At 41.6% G+C, this 15,228-nt stretch overlaps 15 pseudogenes; all 15 read left to right on the forward strand.

Annotated features, from left to right (window-relative positions):
* The first annotated feature begins 714 nt into the window (after window positions 1-714).
* LOC137109548 (5S ribosomal RNA) lies at window positions 715-833 on the forward strand (annotated as a pseudogene).
* An 867-nt stretch (window positions 834-1,700) lies between these two features.
* On the forward strand, window positions 1,701-1,819 carry LOC137109549 (5S ribosomal RNA; annotated as a pseudogene).
* An 867-nt stretch (window positions 1,820-2,686) lies between these two features.
* On the forward strand, window positions 2,687-2,805 carry LOC137109550 (5S ribosomal RNA; annotated as a pseudogene).
* Window positions 2,806-3,672: 867 nt separating this feature from the next.
* LOC137109551 (5S ribosomal RNA) lies at window positions 3,673-3,791 on the forward strand (annotated as a pseudogene).
* Window positions 3,792-4,648: 857 nt separating this feature from the next.
* Window positions 4,649-4,757, forward strand: LOC137109963 (5S ribosomal RNA; annotated as a pseudogene).
* Window positions 4,758-5,624: 867 nt separating this feature from the next.
* Window positions 5,625-5,743, forward strand: LOC137109552 (5S ribosomal RNA; annotated as a pseudogene).
* Window positions 5,744-6,610: 867 nt separating this feature from the next.
* LOC137109618 (5S ribosomal RNA) lies at window positions 6,611-6,729 on the forward strand (annotated as a pseudogene).
* Window positions 6,730-7,596: 867 nt separating this feature from the next.
* LOC137109553 (5S ribosomal RNA) lies at window positions 7,597-7,715 on the forward strand (annotated as a pseudogene).
* An 867-nt stretch (window positions 7,716-8,582) lies between these two features.
* On the forward strand, window positions 8,583-8,701 carry LOC137109554 (5S ribosomal RNA; annotated as a pseudogene).
* Window positions 8,702-9,568: 867 nt separating this feature from the next.
* On the forward strand, window positions 9,569-9,687 carry LOC137109555 (5S ribosomal RNA; annotated as a pseudogene).
* An 867-nt stretch (window positions 9,688-10,554) lies between these two features.
* Window positions 10,555-10,673, forward strand: LOC137109556 (5S ribosomal RNA; annotated as a pseudogene).
* An 867-nt stretch (window positions 10,674-11,540) lies between these two features.
* Window positions 11,541-11,659, forward strand: LOC137109557 (5S ribosomal RNA; annotated as a pseudogene).
* An 867-nt stretch (window positions 11,660-12,526) lies between these two features.
* Window positions 12,527-12,645, forward strand: LOC137109560 (5S ribosomal RNA; annotated as a pseudogene).
* An 857-nt stretch (window positions 12,646-13,502) lies between these two features.
* Window positions 13,503-13,611, forward strand: LOC137109964 (5S ribosomal RNA; annotated as a pseudogene).
* An 867-nt stretch (window positions 13,612-14,478) lies between these two features.
* Window positions 14,479-14,597, forward strand: LOC137109561 (5S ribosomal RNA; annotated as a pseudogene).
* The last annotated feature ends 631 nt before the right edge of the window (window positions 14,598-15,228 follow it).

The raw sequence follows: 15,228 nt of genomic DNA on the forward strand, positions 1-15,228 counted from the left end.
TTACGGTCCTGGCCATATGTGTTGTTTTTATTTTCTCGTTCTTATAGGTGCCCTGCCTGATTGGCCGGATTGAGGGGCAGTACAGGAAGCTGATTGGTCCATCCTACACTTCCTGGAGTTTTAAAAGTACGGTTCCCAACAGCTAGCGAGGCTCTTTCTGGCAGCAGCACCTGTTTGCTGTTCTTGGTTTCCAAACCTTATTTAGCATTTTTGAATTCTTAGGTTTTGTGCCGTGGTTTTGTTTATAAATTGTATATTTTGTAATTCGTATTAAATCTGTAGGGGTGAACAGCCATTTTCTTTTGATTGTTTTCTCTTGTTTTCACATTAGGGAGTTAGGGTTAGCGACTGTCTTTTGGTTTTTTTATTTCTATCAGGCTAGCTAGCACTTTCTGTGGGAAATGGCTTATTTTGTTTATTATGTTGGCCTTGGTTCGCCCTGAGTTGTAGTGTCATGTTTTGTTTGACACTTTCTTTCGTTTAAAATAAATATCATTCTGTTGGAACATCTCGATCCTGGATTTTGGTTTGGGGATCGGAGAGGGAACATGTTAATTTATCTTTGTATGTTGCACCCTGACCCCCTGGACAGGGGCGTAACAGACCAGTACAGTTATAGTACTTTGTACTTTGCCACATTTATCTTCTTCTTAGCAAGTGTCATGCATTCTGCTTCTCCAGCGTTTTTAAGAGCTGTTGATGATGTCAAATGCAGCTTACGGCCACACCGCTCTCTAAGCGCCCGATCTCGTCCGATCTCGGCAGCCAAATAGAGCCGGGCCTGGTTAGTACTTGGTAGGAAGACCGCCTGGGAATACCAGGTGCTGTAAGCTTTTTTGCTTGGGTTTACGGGCAGCACAAGCTGGTGTTACTGCCTATTTATTCATAGAAATTGTTGTATATTTTCATCAAATTTTGTTCTTTCATTGCTGTTTTGCTACTTTATTGGTTTTTCAACCATCGTGCTTCATTACTAGTAGACCATGTTACGGTCCTGGCCATATGTGTTGTTTTTATTTTCTCGTTCTTATAGGTGCCCTGCCTGATTGGCCGGATTGAGGGGCAGTACAGGAAGCTGATTGGTCCATCCTACACTTCCTGGAGTTTTAAAAGTACGGTTCCCAACAGCTAGCGAGGCTCTTTCTGGCAGCAGCACCTGTTTGCTGTTCTTGGTTTCCAAACCTTATTTAGCATTTTTGAATTGTTAGGTTTTGTGCCGTGGTTTTGTTTATAAATTGTATATTTTGTAATTCGTATTAAATCTGTAGGGGTGAACAGCCATTTTCTATTGATTGTTTTCTCTTGTTTTCACATTAGGGAGTTAGGGTTAGCGACTGTGTTTTGGTTTGTTTATTTCTATCAGGCTAGCTAGCACTTTCTGTGGGAAATGGCTTATTTTGTTTATTATGTTGGCCTTGGTTCGCCCTGAGTTGTAGTGTCATGTTTTGTTTGACACTTTCTTTCGTTTAAAATAAATATCATTCTGTTGGAACATCTCGATCCTGGATTTTGGTTTGGGGATCGGAGAGGGAACATGTTAATTTATCTTTGTATGTTGCACCCTGACCCCCTGGACAGGGGCGTAACAGACCAGTACAGTTATAGTACTTTGTACTTTGCCACATTTATCTTCTTCTTAGCAAGTGTCATGCATTCTGCTTCTCCAGCGTTTTTAAGAGCTGTTGATGATGTCAAATGCAGCTTACGGCCACACCGCTCTCTAAGCGCCCGATCTCGTCCGATCTCGGCAGCCAAATAGAGCCGGGCCTGGTTAGTACTTGGTAGGAAGACCGCCTGGGAATACCAGGTGCTGTAAGCTTTTTTGCTTGGGTTTACGGGCAGCACAAGCTAGTGTTACTGCCTATTTATTCATAGAAATTGTTCTATATTTTCATCAAATTTTGTTCTTTCATTGCTGTTTTGCTACTTTATTGGTTTTTCAACCATCGTGCTTCATTACTAGTAGACCATGTTACGGTCCTGGCCATATGTGTTGTTTTTATTTTCTCGTTCTTATAGGTGCCCTGCCTGATTGGCCGGATTGAGGGGCAGTACAGGAAGCTGATTGGTCCATCCTACACTTCCTGAAGTTTTAAAAGTACGGTTCCCAACAGCTAGCGAGGCTCTTTCTGGCAGCAGCACCTGTTTGCTGTTCTTGGTTTCCAAACCTTATTTAGCATTTTTGAATTGTTAGGTTTTGTGCCGTGGTTTTGTTTATAAATTGTATATTTTGTAATTCGTATTAAATCTGTAGGGGTGAACAGCCATTTTCTTTTGATTGTTTTCTCTTGTTTTCACATTAGGGAGTTAGGGTTAGCGACTGTCTTTTGGTTTGTTTATTTCTATCAGGCTAGCTAGCACTTTCTGTGGGAAATGGCTTATTTTGTTTATTATGTTGGCCTTGGTTCGCCCTGAGTTGTAGTGTCATGTTTTGTTTGACACTTTCTTTCGTTTAAAATAAATATCATTCTGTTGGAACATCTCGATCCTGGATTTTGGTTTGGGGATCGGAGAGGGAACATGTTAATTTATCTTTGTATGTTGCACCCTGACCCCCTGGACAGGGGCGTAACAGACCAGTACAGTTATAGTACTTTGTACTTTGCCACATTTATCTTCTTCTTAGCAAGTGTCATGCATTCTGCTTCTCCAGCGTTTTTAAGAGCTGTTGATGATGTCAAATGCAGCTTACGGCCACACCGCTCTCTAAGCGCCCGATCTCGTCCGATCTCGGCAGCCAAATAGAGCCGGGCCTGGTTAGTACTTGGTAGGAAGACCGCCTGGGAATACCAGGTGCTGTAAGCTTTTTTGCTTGGGTTTACGGGCAGCACAAGCTAGTGTTACTGCCTATTTATTCATAGAAATTGTTCTATATTTTCATCAAATTTTGTTCTTTCATTGCTGTTTTGCTACTTTATTGGTTTTTCAACCATCGTGCTTCATTACTAGTAGACCATGTTACGGTCCTGGCCATATGTGTTGTTTTTATTTTCTCGTTCTTATAGGTGCCCTGCCTGATTGGCCGGATTGAGGGGCAGTACAGGAAGCTGATTGGTCCATCCTACACTTCCTGAAGTTTTAAAAGTACGGTTCCCAACAGCTAGCGAGGCTCTTTCTGGCAGCAGCACCTGTTTGCTGTTCTTGGTTTCCAAACCTTATTTAGCATTTTTGAATTGTTAGGTTTTGTGCCGTGGTTTTGTTTATAAATTGTATATTTTGTAATTCGTATTAAATCTGTAGGGGTGAACAGCCATTTTCTTTTGATTGTTTTCTCTTGTTTTCACATTAGGGAGTTAGGGTTAGCGACTGTCTTTTGGTTTGTTTATTTCTATCAGGCTAGCTAGCACTTTCTGTGGGAAATGGCTTATTTTGTTTATTATGTTGGCCTTGGTTAGCCCTGAGTTGTAGTGTCATGTTTTGTTTGACACTTTCTTTCGTTTAAAATAATTATCATTCTGTTGGAACATCTCGATACTGGATTTTGGTTTGGGGATCGGAGAGGGAACATGCTAATTTATCTTTGTATGTTGCACCCTGACCCCCTGGACAGGGGCGTAACAGACCAGTACAGTTATAGTACTTTGTACTTTGCCACATTTATCTTCTTCTTAGCAAGTGTCATGCATTCTGCTTCTCCAGCGTTTTTAAGAGCTGTTGATGATGTCAAATGCAGCTTACGGCCACACCGCTCTCTAAGCGCCCGATCTCGTCCGATCTCGGCAGCCAAATAGAGCCGGGCCTGGTTAGTACTTGGTAGGAAGACCGCCTGGGAATACCAGGTGCTGTAAGCTTTTTTGCTTGGGTTTACGGGCAGCACAAGCTGGTGTTACTGCCTATTTATTCATAGAAATTGTTCTATATTTTCATCAAATTTTGTTCTTTCATTGCTGTTTTGCTACTTTATTGGTTTGTCAACCATCGTGCTTCATTACTAGTAGACCATGTTACGGTCTTGGCCATATGTGTTGTTTTTGATATGTTGTTCTTATAGGTGCCCTGCCTGATTGGCCGGATTGGGGGGCAGTACAGGAAGCTGATTGGTCCATCCTACACTTCCTGGAGTTTTAAAAGTACGGTTCCCAACAGCTAGCGAGGCTCTTTCTGGCAGCAGCACCTGTTTGCTGTTCTTGGTTTCCAAACTTTATTTAGCATTTTTGAATTGTTAGGTTTTATGCCGTGGTTTTGTTTATAAATTGTATATTTTGTAAATAGTATTAAATCTGTAGGGGTGAACAGCCATTTTCTTTGGACTGTTTTCACATTAGGGAGTTAGGGTTAGCGACTGTCTTTTGGATTGTTTATTTCTATCAGGCTAGCTAGCACTTTCTGTGGGAAATAGCTTATTTTGTTTATTATGTTGGCCTTGGTTTGCCCTGAGTTGTAGTGTCATGTTTTGTTTGACACTTTCTTTCGTTTAAAATAAATATCATTCTGTTGGAACATCTCGATACTGGAGTTTGGTTTGGGGATCGGAGAGGGAACATGCTAATTTGTCTTTGTATGTTGCACCCTGACCCCCTGGACAGGGGCGTAACAGACCAGTACAGTTATAGTACTTTGTACTTTGCCACATTTATCTTCTTCTTAGCAAGTGTCATGCATTCTGCTTCTCCAGCGTTTTTAAGAGCTGTTGATGATGTCAAATGCAGCTTACGGCCACACCGCTCTCTAAGCGCCCGATCTCGGCAGCCAAATAGAGCCGGGCCTGGTTAGTACTTGGTAGGAAGACCGCCTGGGAATACCAGGTGCTGTAAGCTTTTTTGCTTGGGTTTACGGGCAGCACAAGCTGGTGTTACTGCCTATTTATTCATAGAAATTGTTCTATATTTTCATCAAATTTTGTTCTTTCATTGCTGTTTTGCTACTTTATTGGTTTTTCAACCATCGTGCTTCATTACTAGTAGACCATGTTACGGTCCTGGCCATATGTGTTGTTTTTATTTTCTCGTTCTTATAGGTGCCCTGCCTGATTGGCCGGATTGAGGGGCAGTACAGGAAGCTGATTGGTCCATCCTACACTTCCTGGAGTTTTAAAAGTACGGTTCCCAACAGCTAGCGAGGCTCTTTCTGGCAGCAGCACCTGTTTGCTGTTCTTGGTTTCCAAACCTTATTTAGCATTTTTGAATTCTTAGGTTTTGTGCCGTGGTTTTGTTTATAAATTGTATATTTTGTAATTCGTATTAAATCTGTAGGGGTGAACAGCCATTTTCTTTTGATTGTTTTCTCTTGTTTTCACATTAGGGAGTTAGGGTTAGCGACTGTCTTTTGGTTTTTTTATTTCTATCAGGCTAGCTAGCACTTTCTGTGGGAAATGGCTTATTTTGTTTATTATGTTGGCCTTGGTTCGCCCTGAGTTGTAGTGTCATGTTTTGTTTGACACTTTCTTTCGTTTAAAATAAATATCATTCTGTTGGAACATCTCGATCCTGGATTTTGGTTTGGGGATCGGAGAGGGAACATGCTAATTTATCTTTGTATGTTGCACCCTGACCCCCTGGACAGGGGCGTAACAGACCAGTACAGTTATAGTACTTTGTACTTTGCCACATTTATCTTCTTCTTAGCAAGTGTCATGCATTCTGCTTCTCCAGCGTTTTTAAGAGCTGTTGATGATGTCAAATGCAGCTTACGGCCACACCGCTCTCTAAGCGCCCGATCTCGTCCGATCTCGGCAGCCAAATAGAGCCGGGCCTGGTTAGTACTTGGTAGGAAGACCGCCTGGGAATACCAGGTGCTGTAAGCTTTTTTGCTTGGGTTTACGGGCAGCACAAGCTAGTGTTACTGCCTATTTATTCATAGAAATTGTTCTATATTTTCATCAAATTTTGTTCTTTCATTGCTGTTTTGCTACTTTATTGGTTTTTCAACCATCGTGCTTCATTACTAGTAGACCATGTTACGGTCCTGGCCATATGTGTTGTTTTTATTTTCTCGTTCTTATAGGTGCCCTGCCTGATTGGCCGGATTGAGGGGCAGTACAGGAAGCTGATTGGTCCATCCTACACTTCCTGAAGTTTTAAAAGTACGGTTCCCAACAGCTAGCGAGGCTCTTTCTGGCAGCAGCACCTGTTTGCTGTTCTTGGTTTCCAAACCTTATTTAGCATTTTTGAATTGTTAGGTTTTGTGCCGTGGTTTTGTTTATAAATTGTATATTTTGTAATTCGTATTAAATCTGTAGGGGTGAACAGCCATTTTCTTTTGATTGTTTTCTCTTGTTTTCACATTAGGGAGTTAGGGTTAGCGACTGTCTTTTGGTTTGTTTATTTCTATCAGGCTAGCTAGCACTTTCTGTGGGAAATGGCTTATTTTGTTTATTATGTTGGCCTTGGTTCGCCCTGAGTTGTAGTGTCATGTTTTGTTTGACACTTTCTTTCGTTTAAAATAAATATCATTCTGTTGGAACATCTCGATCCTGGATTTTGGTTTGGGGATCGGAGAGGGAACATGTTAATTTATCTTTGTATGTTGCACCCTGACCCCCTGGACAGGGGCGTAACAGACCAGTACAGTTATAGTACTTTGTACTTTGCCACATTTATCTTCTTCTTAGCAAGTGTCATGCATTCTGCTTCTCCAGCGTTTTTAAGAGCTGTTGATGATGTCAAATGCAGCTTACGGCCACACCGCTCTCTAAGCGCCCGATCTCGTCCGATCTCGGCAGCCAAATAGAGCCGGGCCTGGTTAGTACTTGGTAGGAAGACCGCCTGGGAAAACCAGGTGCTGTAAGCTTTTTTGCTTGGGTTTACGGGCAGCACAAGCTAGTGTTACTGCCTATTTATTCATAGAAATTGTTCTATATTTTCATCAAATTTTGTTCTTTCATTGCTGTTTTGCTACTTTATTGGTTTTTCAACCATCGTGCTTCATTACTAGTAGACCATGTTACGGTCCTGGCCATATGTGTTGTTTTTATTTTCTCGTTCTTATAGGTGCCCTGCCTGATTGGCCGGATTGAGGGGCAGTACAGGAAGCTGATTGGTCCATCCTACACTTCCTGAAGTTTTAAAAGTACGGTTCCCAACAGCTAGCGAGGCTCTTTCTGGCAGCAGCACCTGTTTGCTGTTCTTGGTTTCCAAACCTTATTTAGCATTTTTGAATTGTTAGGTTTTGTGCCGTGGTTTTGTTTATAAATTGTATATTTTGTAATTCGTATTAAATCTGTAGGGGTGAACAGCCATTTTCTTTTGATTGTTTTCTCTTGTTTTCACATTAGGGAGTTAGGGTTAGCGACTGTCTTTTGGTTTTTTTATTTCTATCAGGCTAGCTAGCACTTTCTGTGGGAAATGGCTTATTTTGTTTATTATGTTGGCCTTGGTTCGCCCTGAGTTGTAGTGTCATGTTTTGTTTGACACTTTCTTTCGTTTAAAATAAATATCATTCTGTTGGAACATCTCGATCCTGGATTTTGGTTTGGGGATCGGAGAGGGAACATGCTAATTTATCTTTGTATGTTGCACCCTGACCCCCTGGACAGGGGCGTAACAGACCAGTACAGTTATAGTACTTTGTACTTTGCCACATTTATCTTCTTCTTAGCAAGTGTCATGCATTCTGCTTCTCCAGCGTTTTTAAGAGCTGTTGATGATGTCAAATGCAGCTTACGGCCACACCGCTCTCTAAGCGCCCGATCTCGTCCGATCTCGGCAGCCAAATAGAGCCGGGCCTGGTTAGTACTTGGTAGGAAGACCGCCTGGGAATACCAGGTGCTGTAAGCTTTTTTGCTTGGGTTTACGGGCAGCACAAGCTGGTGTTACTGCCTATTTATTCATAGAAATTGTTGTATATTTTCATCAAATTTTGTTCTTTCATTGCTGTTTTGCTACTTTATTGGTTTTTCAACCATCGTGCTTCATTACTAGTAGACCATGTTACGGTCCTGGCCATATGTGTTGTTTTTATTTTCTCGTTCTTATAGGTGCCCTGCCTGATTGGCCGGATTGAGGGGCAGTACAGGAAGCTGATTGGTCCATCCTACACTTCCTGGAGTTTTAAAAGTACGGTTCCCAACAGCTAGCGAGGCTCTTTCTGGCAGCAGCACCTGTTTGCTGTTCTTGGTTTCCAAACCTTATTTAGCATTTTTGAATTCTTAGGTTTTGTGCCGTGGTTTTGTTTATAAATTGTATATTTTGTAATTCGTATTAAATCTGTAGGGGTGAACAGCCATTTTCTTTTGATTGTTTTCTCTTGTTTTCACATTAGGGAGTTAGGGTTAGCGACTGTCTTTTGGTTTTTTTATTTCTATCAGGCTAGCTAGCACTTTCTGTGGGAAATGGCTTATTTTGTTTATTATGTTGGCCTTGGTTCGCCCTGAGTTGTAGTGTCATGTTTTGTTTGACACTTTCTTTCGTTTAAAATAAATATCATTCTGTTGGAACATCTCGATCCTGGATTTTGGTTTGGGGATCGGAGAGGGAACATGCTAATTTATCTTTGTATGTTGCACCCTGACCCCCTGGACAGGGGCGTAACAGACCAGTACAGTTATAGTACTTTGTACTTTGCCACATTTATCTTCTTCTTAGCAAGTGTCATGCATTCTGCTTCTCCAGCGTTTTTAAGAGCTGTTGATGATGTCAAATGCAGCTTACGGCCACACCGCTCTCTAAGCGCCCGATCTCGTCCGATCTCGGCAGCCAAATAGAGCCGGGCCTGGTTAGTACTTGGTAGGAAGACCGCCTGGGAATACCAGGTGCTGTAAGCTTTTTTGCTTGGGTTTACGGGCAGCACAAGCTGGTGTTACTGCCTATTTATTCATAGAAATTGTTCTATATTTTCATCAAATTTTGTTCTTTCATTGCTGTTTTGCTACTTTATTGGTTTTTCAACCATCGTGCTTCATTACTAGTAGACCATGTTACGGTCCTGGCCATATGTGTTGTTTTTATTTTCTCGTTCTTATAGGTGCCCTGCCTGATTGGCCGGATTGAGGGGCAGTACAGGAAGCTGATTGGTCCATCCTACACTTCCTGGAGTTTTAAAAGTACGGTTCCCAACAGCTAGCGAGGCTCTTTCTGGCAGCAGCACCTGTTTGCTGTTCTTGGTTTCCAAACCTTATTTAGCATTTTTGAATTCTTAGGTTTTGTGCCGTGGTTTTGTTTATAAATTGTATATTTTGTAATTCGTATTAAATCTGTAGGGGTGAACAGCCATTTTCTTTTGATTGTTTTCTCTTGTTTTCACATTAGGGAGTTAGGGTTAGCGACTGTGTTTTGGTTTGTTTATTTCTATCAGGCTAGCTAGCACTTTCTGTGGGAAATGGCTTATTTTGTTTATTATGTTGGCCTTGGTTCGCCCTGAGTTGTAGTGTCATGTTTTGTTTGACACTTTCTTTCGTTTAAAATAAATATCATTCTGTTGGAACATCTCGATCCTGGATTTTGGTTTGGGGATCGGAGAGGGAACATGTTAATTTATCTTTGTATGTTGCACCCTGACCCCCTGGACAGGGGCGTAACAGACCAGTACAGTTATAGTACTTTGTACTTTGCCACATTTATCTTCTTCTTAGCAAGTGTCATGCATTCTGCTTCTCCAGCGTTTTTAAGAGCTGTTGATGATGTCAAATGCAGCTTACGGCCACACCGCTCTCTAAGCGCCCGATCTCGTCCGATCTCGGCAGCCAAATAGAGCCGGGCCTGGTTAGTACTTGGTAGGAAGACCGCCTGGGAATACCAGGTGCTGTAAGCTTTTTTGCTTGGGTTTACGGGCAGCACAAGCTGGTGTTACTGCCTATTTATTCATAGAAATTGTTGTATATTTTCATCAAATTTTGTTCTTTCATTGCTGTTTTGCTACTTTATTGGTTTTTCAACCATCGTGCTTCATTACTAGTAGACCATGTTACGGTCCTGGCCATATGTGTTGTTTTTATTTTCTCGTTCTTATAGGTGCCCTGCCTGATTGGCCGGATTGAGGGGCAGTACAGGAAGCTGATTGGTCCATCCTACACTTCCTGGAGTTTTAAAAGTACGGTTCCCAACAGCTAGCGAGGCTCTTTCTGGCAGCAGCACCTGTTTGCTGTTCTTGGTTTCCAAACCTTATTTAGCATTTTTGAATTGTTAGGTTTTGTGCCGTGGTTTTGTTTATAAATTGTATATTTTGTAATTCGTATTAAATCTGTAGGGGTGAACAGCCATTTTCTATTGATTGTTTTCTCTTGTTTTCACATTAGGGAGTTAGGGTTAGCGACTGTGTTTTGGTTTGTTTATTTCTATCAGGCTAGCTAGCACTTTCTGTGGGAAATGGCTTATTTTGTTTATTATGTTGGCCTTGGTTCGCCCTGAGTTGTAGTGTCATGTTTTGTTTGACACTTTCTTTCGTTTAAAATAAATATCATTCTGTTGGAACATCTCGATCCTGGATTTTGGTTTGGGGATCGGAGAGGGAACATGTTAATTTATCTTTGTATGTTGCACCCTGACCCCCTGGACAGGGGCGTAACAGACCAGTACAGTTATAGTACTTTGTACTTTGCCACATTTATCTTCTTCTTAGCAAGTGTCATGCATTCTGCTTCTCCAGCGTTTTTAAGAGCTGTTGATGATGTCAAATGCAGCTTACGGCCACACCGCTCTCTAAGCGCCCGATCTCGTCCGATCTCGGCAGCCAAATAGAGCCGGGCCTGGTTAGTACTTGGTAGGAAGACCGCCTGGGAATACCAGGTGCTGTAAGCTTTTTTGCTTGGGTTTACGGGCAGCACAAGCTAGTGTTACTGCCTATTTATTCATAGAAATTGTTCTATATTTTCATCAAATTTTGTTCTTTCATTGCTGTTTTGCTACTTTATTGGTTTTTCAACCATCGTGCTTCATTACTAGTAGACCATGTTACGGTCCTGGCCATATGTGTTGTTTTTATTTTCTCGTTCTTATAGGTGCCCTGCCTGATTGGCCGGATTGAGGGGCAGTACAGGAAGCTGATTGGTCCATCCTACACTTCCTGAAGTTTTAAAAGTACGGTTCCCAACAGCTAGCGAGGCTCTTTCTGGCAGCAGCACCTGTTTGCTGTTCTTGGTTTCCAAACCTTATTTAGCATTTTTGAATTGTTAGGTTTTGTGCCGTGGTTTTGTTTATAAATTGTATATTTTGTAATTCGTATTAAATCTGTAGGGGTGAACAGCCATTTTCTTTTGATTGTTTTCTCTTGTTTTCACATTAGGGAGTTAGGGTTAGCGACTGTCTTTTGGTTTGTTTATTTCTATCAGGCTAGCTAGCACTTTCTGTGGGAAATGGCTTATTTTGTTTATTATGTTGGCCTTGGTTCGCCCTGAGTTGTAGTGTCATGTTTTGTTTGACACTTTCTTTTGTTTAAAATAAATATCATTCTGTTGGAACATCTCGATCCTGGATTTTGGTTTGGGGATCGGAGAGGGAACATGTTAATTTATCTTTGTATGTTGCACCCTGACCCCCTGGACAGGGGCGTAACAGACCAGTACAGTTATAGTACTTTGTACTTTGCCACATTTATCTTCTTCTTAGCAAGTGTCATGCATTCTGCTTCTCCAGCGTTTTTAAGAGCTGTTGATGATGTCAAATGCAGCTTACGGCCACACCGCTCTCTAAGCGCCCGATCTCGTCCGATCTCGGCAGCCAAATAGAGCCGGGCCTGGTTAGTACTTGGTAGGAAGACCGCCTGGGAATACCAGGTGCTGTAAGCTTTTTTGCTTGGGTTTACGGGCAGCACAAGCTAGTGTTACTGCCTATTTATTCATAGAAATTGTTCTATATTTTCATCAAATTTTGTTCTTTCATTGCTGTCTTGCTACTTTATTGGTTTTTCAACCATCGTGGTTCATTACTAGTAGACCATGTTACGGTCCTGGCCATATGTGTTGTTTTTATTTTCTCGTTCTTATAGGTGCCCTGCCTGATTGGCCGGATTGAGGGGCAGTACAGGAAGCTGATTGGTCCATCCTACACTTCCTGAAGTTTTAAAAGTACGGTTCCCAACAGCTAGCGAGGCTCTTTCTGGCAGCAGCACCTGTTTGCTGTTCTTGGTTTCCAAACCTTATTTAGCATTTTTGAATTGTTAGGTTTTGTGCCGTGGTTTTGTTTATAAATTGTATATTTTGTAATTCGTATTAAATCTGTAGGGGTGAACAGCCATTTTCTTTTGATTGTTTTCTCTTGTTTTCACATTAGGGAGTTAGGGTTAGCGACTGTCTTTTGGTTTGTTTATTTCTATCAGGCTAGCTAGCACTTTCTGTGGGAAATGGCTTATTTTGTTTATTATGTTGGCCTTGGTTAGCCCTGAGTTGTAGTGTCATGTTTTGTTTGACACTTTCTTTCGTTTAAAATAATTATCATTCTGTTGGAACATCTCGATACTGGATTTTGGTTTGGGGATCGGAGAGGGAACATGCTAATTTATCTTTGTATGTTGCACCCTGACCCCCTGGACAGGGGCGTAACAGACCAGTACAGTTATAGTACTTTGTACTTTGCCACATTTATCTTCTTCTTAGCAAGTGTCATGCATTCTGCTTCTCCAGCGTTTTTAAGAGCTGTTGATGATGTCAAATGCAGCTTACGGCCACACCGCTCTCTAAGCGCCCGATCTCGTCCGATCTCGGCAGCCAAATAGAGCCGGGCCTGGTTAGTACTTGGTAGGAAGACCGCCTGGGAATACCAGGTGCTGTAAGCTTTTTTGCTTGGGTTTACGGGCAGCACAAGCTGGTGTTACTGCCTATTTATTCATAGAAATTGTTCTATATTTTCATCAAATTTTGTTCTTTCATTGCTGTTTTGCTACTTTATTGGTTTGTCAACCATCGTGCTTCATTACTAGTAGACCATGTTACGGTCCTGGCCATATGTGTTGTTTTTGATATGTTGTTCTTATAGGTGCCCTGCCTGATTGGCCGGATTGGGGGGCAGTACAGGAAGCTGATTGGTCCATCCTACACTTCCTGGAGTTTTAAAAGTACGGTTCCCAACAGCTAGCGAGGCTCTTTCTGGCAGCAGCACCTGTTTGCTGTTCTTGGTTTCCAAACTTTATTTAGCATTTTTGAATTGTTAGGTTTTATGCCGTGGTTTTGTTTATAAATTGTATATTTTTTAAATAGTATTAAATCTGTAGGGGTGAACAGCCATTTTCTTTGGACTGTTTTCACATTAGGGAGTTAGGGTTAGCGACTGTCTTTTGGATTGTTTATTTCTATCAGGCTAGCTAGCACTTTCTGTGGGAAATAGCTTATTTTGTTTATTATGTTGGCCTTGGTTTGCCCTGAGTTGTAGTGTCATGTTTTGTTTGACACTTTCTTTCGTTTAAAATAAATATCATTCTGTTGGAACATCTCGATACTGGAGTTTGGTTTGGGGATCGGAGAGGGAACATGCTAATTTGTCTTTGTATGTTGCACCCTGACCCCCTGGACAGGGGCGTAACAGACCAGTACAGTTATAGTACTTTGTACTTTGCCACATTTATCTTCTTCTTAGCAAGTGTCATGCATTCTGCTTCTCCAGCGTTTTTAAGAGCTGTTGATGATGTCAAATGCAGCTTACGGCCACACCGCTCTCTAAGCGCCCGATCTCGGCAGCCAAATAGAGCCGGGCCTGGTTAGTACTTGGTAGGAAGACCGCCTGGGAATACCAGGTGCTGTAAGCTTTTTTGCTTGGGTTTACGGGCAGCACAAGCTGGTGTTACTGCCTATTTATTCATAGAAATTGTTCTATATTTTCATCAAATTTTGTTCTTTCATTGCTGTTTTGCTACTTTATTGGTTTTTCAACCATCGTGCTTCATTACTAGTAGACCATGTTACGGTCCTGGCCATATGTGTTGTTTTTATTTTCTCGTTCTTATAGGTGCCCTGCCTGATTGGCCGGATTGAGGGGCAGTACAGGAAGCTGATTGGTCCATCCTACACTTCCTGGAGTTTTAAAAGTACGGTTCCCAACAGCTAGCGAGGCTCTTTCTGGCAGCAGCACCTGTTTGCTGTTCTTGGTTTCCAAACCTTATTTAGCATTTTTGAATTCTTAGGTTTTGTGCCGTGGTTTTGTTTATAAATTGTATATTTTGTAATTCGTATTAAATCTGTAGGGGTGAACAGCCATTTTCTTTTGATTGTTTTCTCTTGTTTTCACATTAGGGAGTTAGGGTTAGCGACTGTCTTTTGGTTTTTTTATTTCTATCAGGCTAGCTAGCACTTTCTGTGGGAAATGGCTTATTTTGTTTATTATGTTGGCCTTGGTTCGCCCTGAGTTGTAGTGTCATGTTTTGTTTGACACTTTCTTTCGTTTAAAATAAATATCATTCTGTTGGAACATCTCGATCCTGGATTTTGGTTTGGGGATCGGAGAGGGAACATGCTAATTTATCTTTGTATGTTGCACCCTGACCCCCTGGACAGGGGCGTAACAGACCAGTACAGTTATAGTACTTTGTACTTTGCCACATTTATCTTCTTCTTAGCAAGTGTCATGCATTCTGCTTCTCCAGCGTTTTTAAGAGCTGTTGATGATGTCAAATGCAGCTTACGGCCACACCGCTCTCTAAGCGCCCGATCTCGTCCGATCTCGGCAGCCAAATAGAGCCGGGCCTGGTTAGTACTTGGTAGGAAGACCGCCTGGGAATACCAGGTGCTGTAAGCTTTTTTGCTTGGGTTTACGGGCAGCACAAGCTGGTGTTACTGCCTATTTATTCATAGAAATTGTTGTATATTTTCATCAAATTTTGTTCTTTCATTGCTGTTTTGCTACTTTATTGGTTTTTCAACCATCGTGCTTCATTACTAGTAGACCATGTTACGGTCCTGGCCATATGTGTTGTTTTTATTTTCTCGTTCTTATAGGTGCCCTGCCTGATTGGCCGGATTGAGGGGCAGTACAGGAAGCTGATTGGTCCATCCTACACTTCCTGGAGTTTTAAAAGTACGGTTCCCAACAGCTAGCGAGGCTCTTTCTGGCAGCAGCACCTGTTTGCTGTTCTTGGTTTCCAAACCTTATTTAGCATTTTTGAATTCTTAGGTTTTGTGCCGTGGTTTTGTTTATAAATTGTATATTTTGTAATTCGTATTAAATCTGTAGGGGTGAACAGCCATTTTCTTTTGATTGTTTTCTCTTGTTTTCACATTAGGGAGTTAGGGTTAGCGACTGTCTTTTGGTTTTTTTATTTCTATCAGGCTAGCTAGCACTTTCTGTGGGAAATGGCTTATTTTGTTTATTATGTTGGCCTTGGTTCGCCCTGAGTTGTAGTGTCATGTTTTGTTTGACACTTTCTTTC

The sequence above is a fragment of the Channa argus genome, unplaced genomic scaffold (genome assembly GCF_033026475.1).
Source record: "Channa argus isolate prfri unplaced genomic scaffold, Channa argus male v1.0 Contig004, whole genome shotgun sequence".
NCBI classification, from domain to species: domain Eukaryota; kingdom Metazoa; phylum Chordata; class Actinopteri; order Anabantiformes; family Channidae; genus Channa; species Channa argus.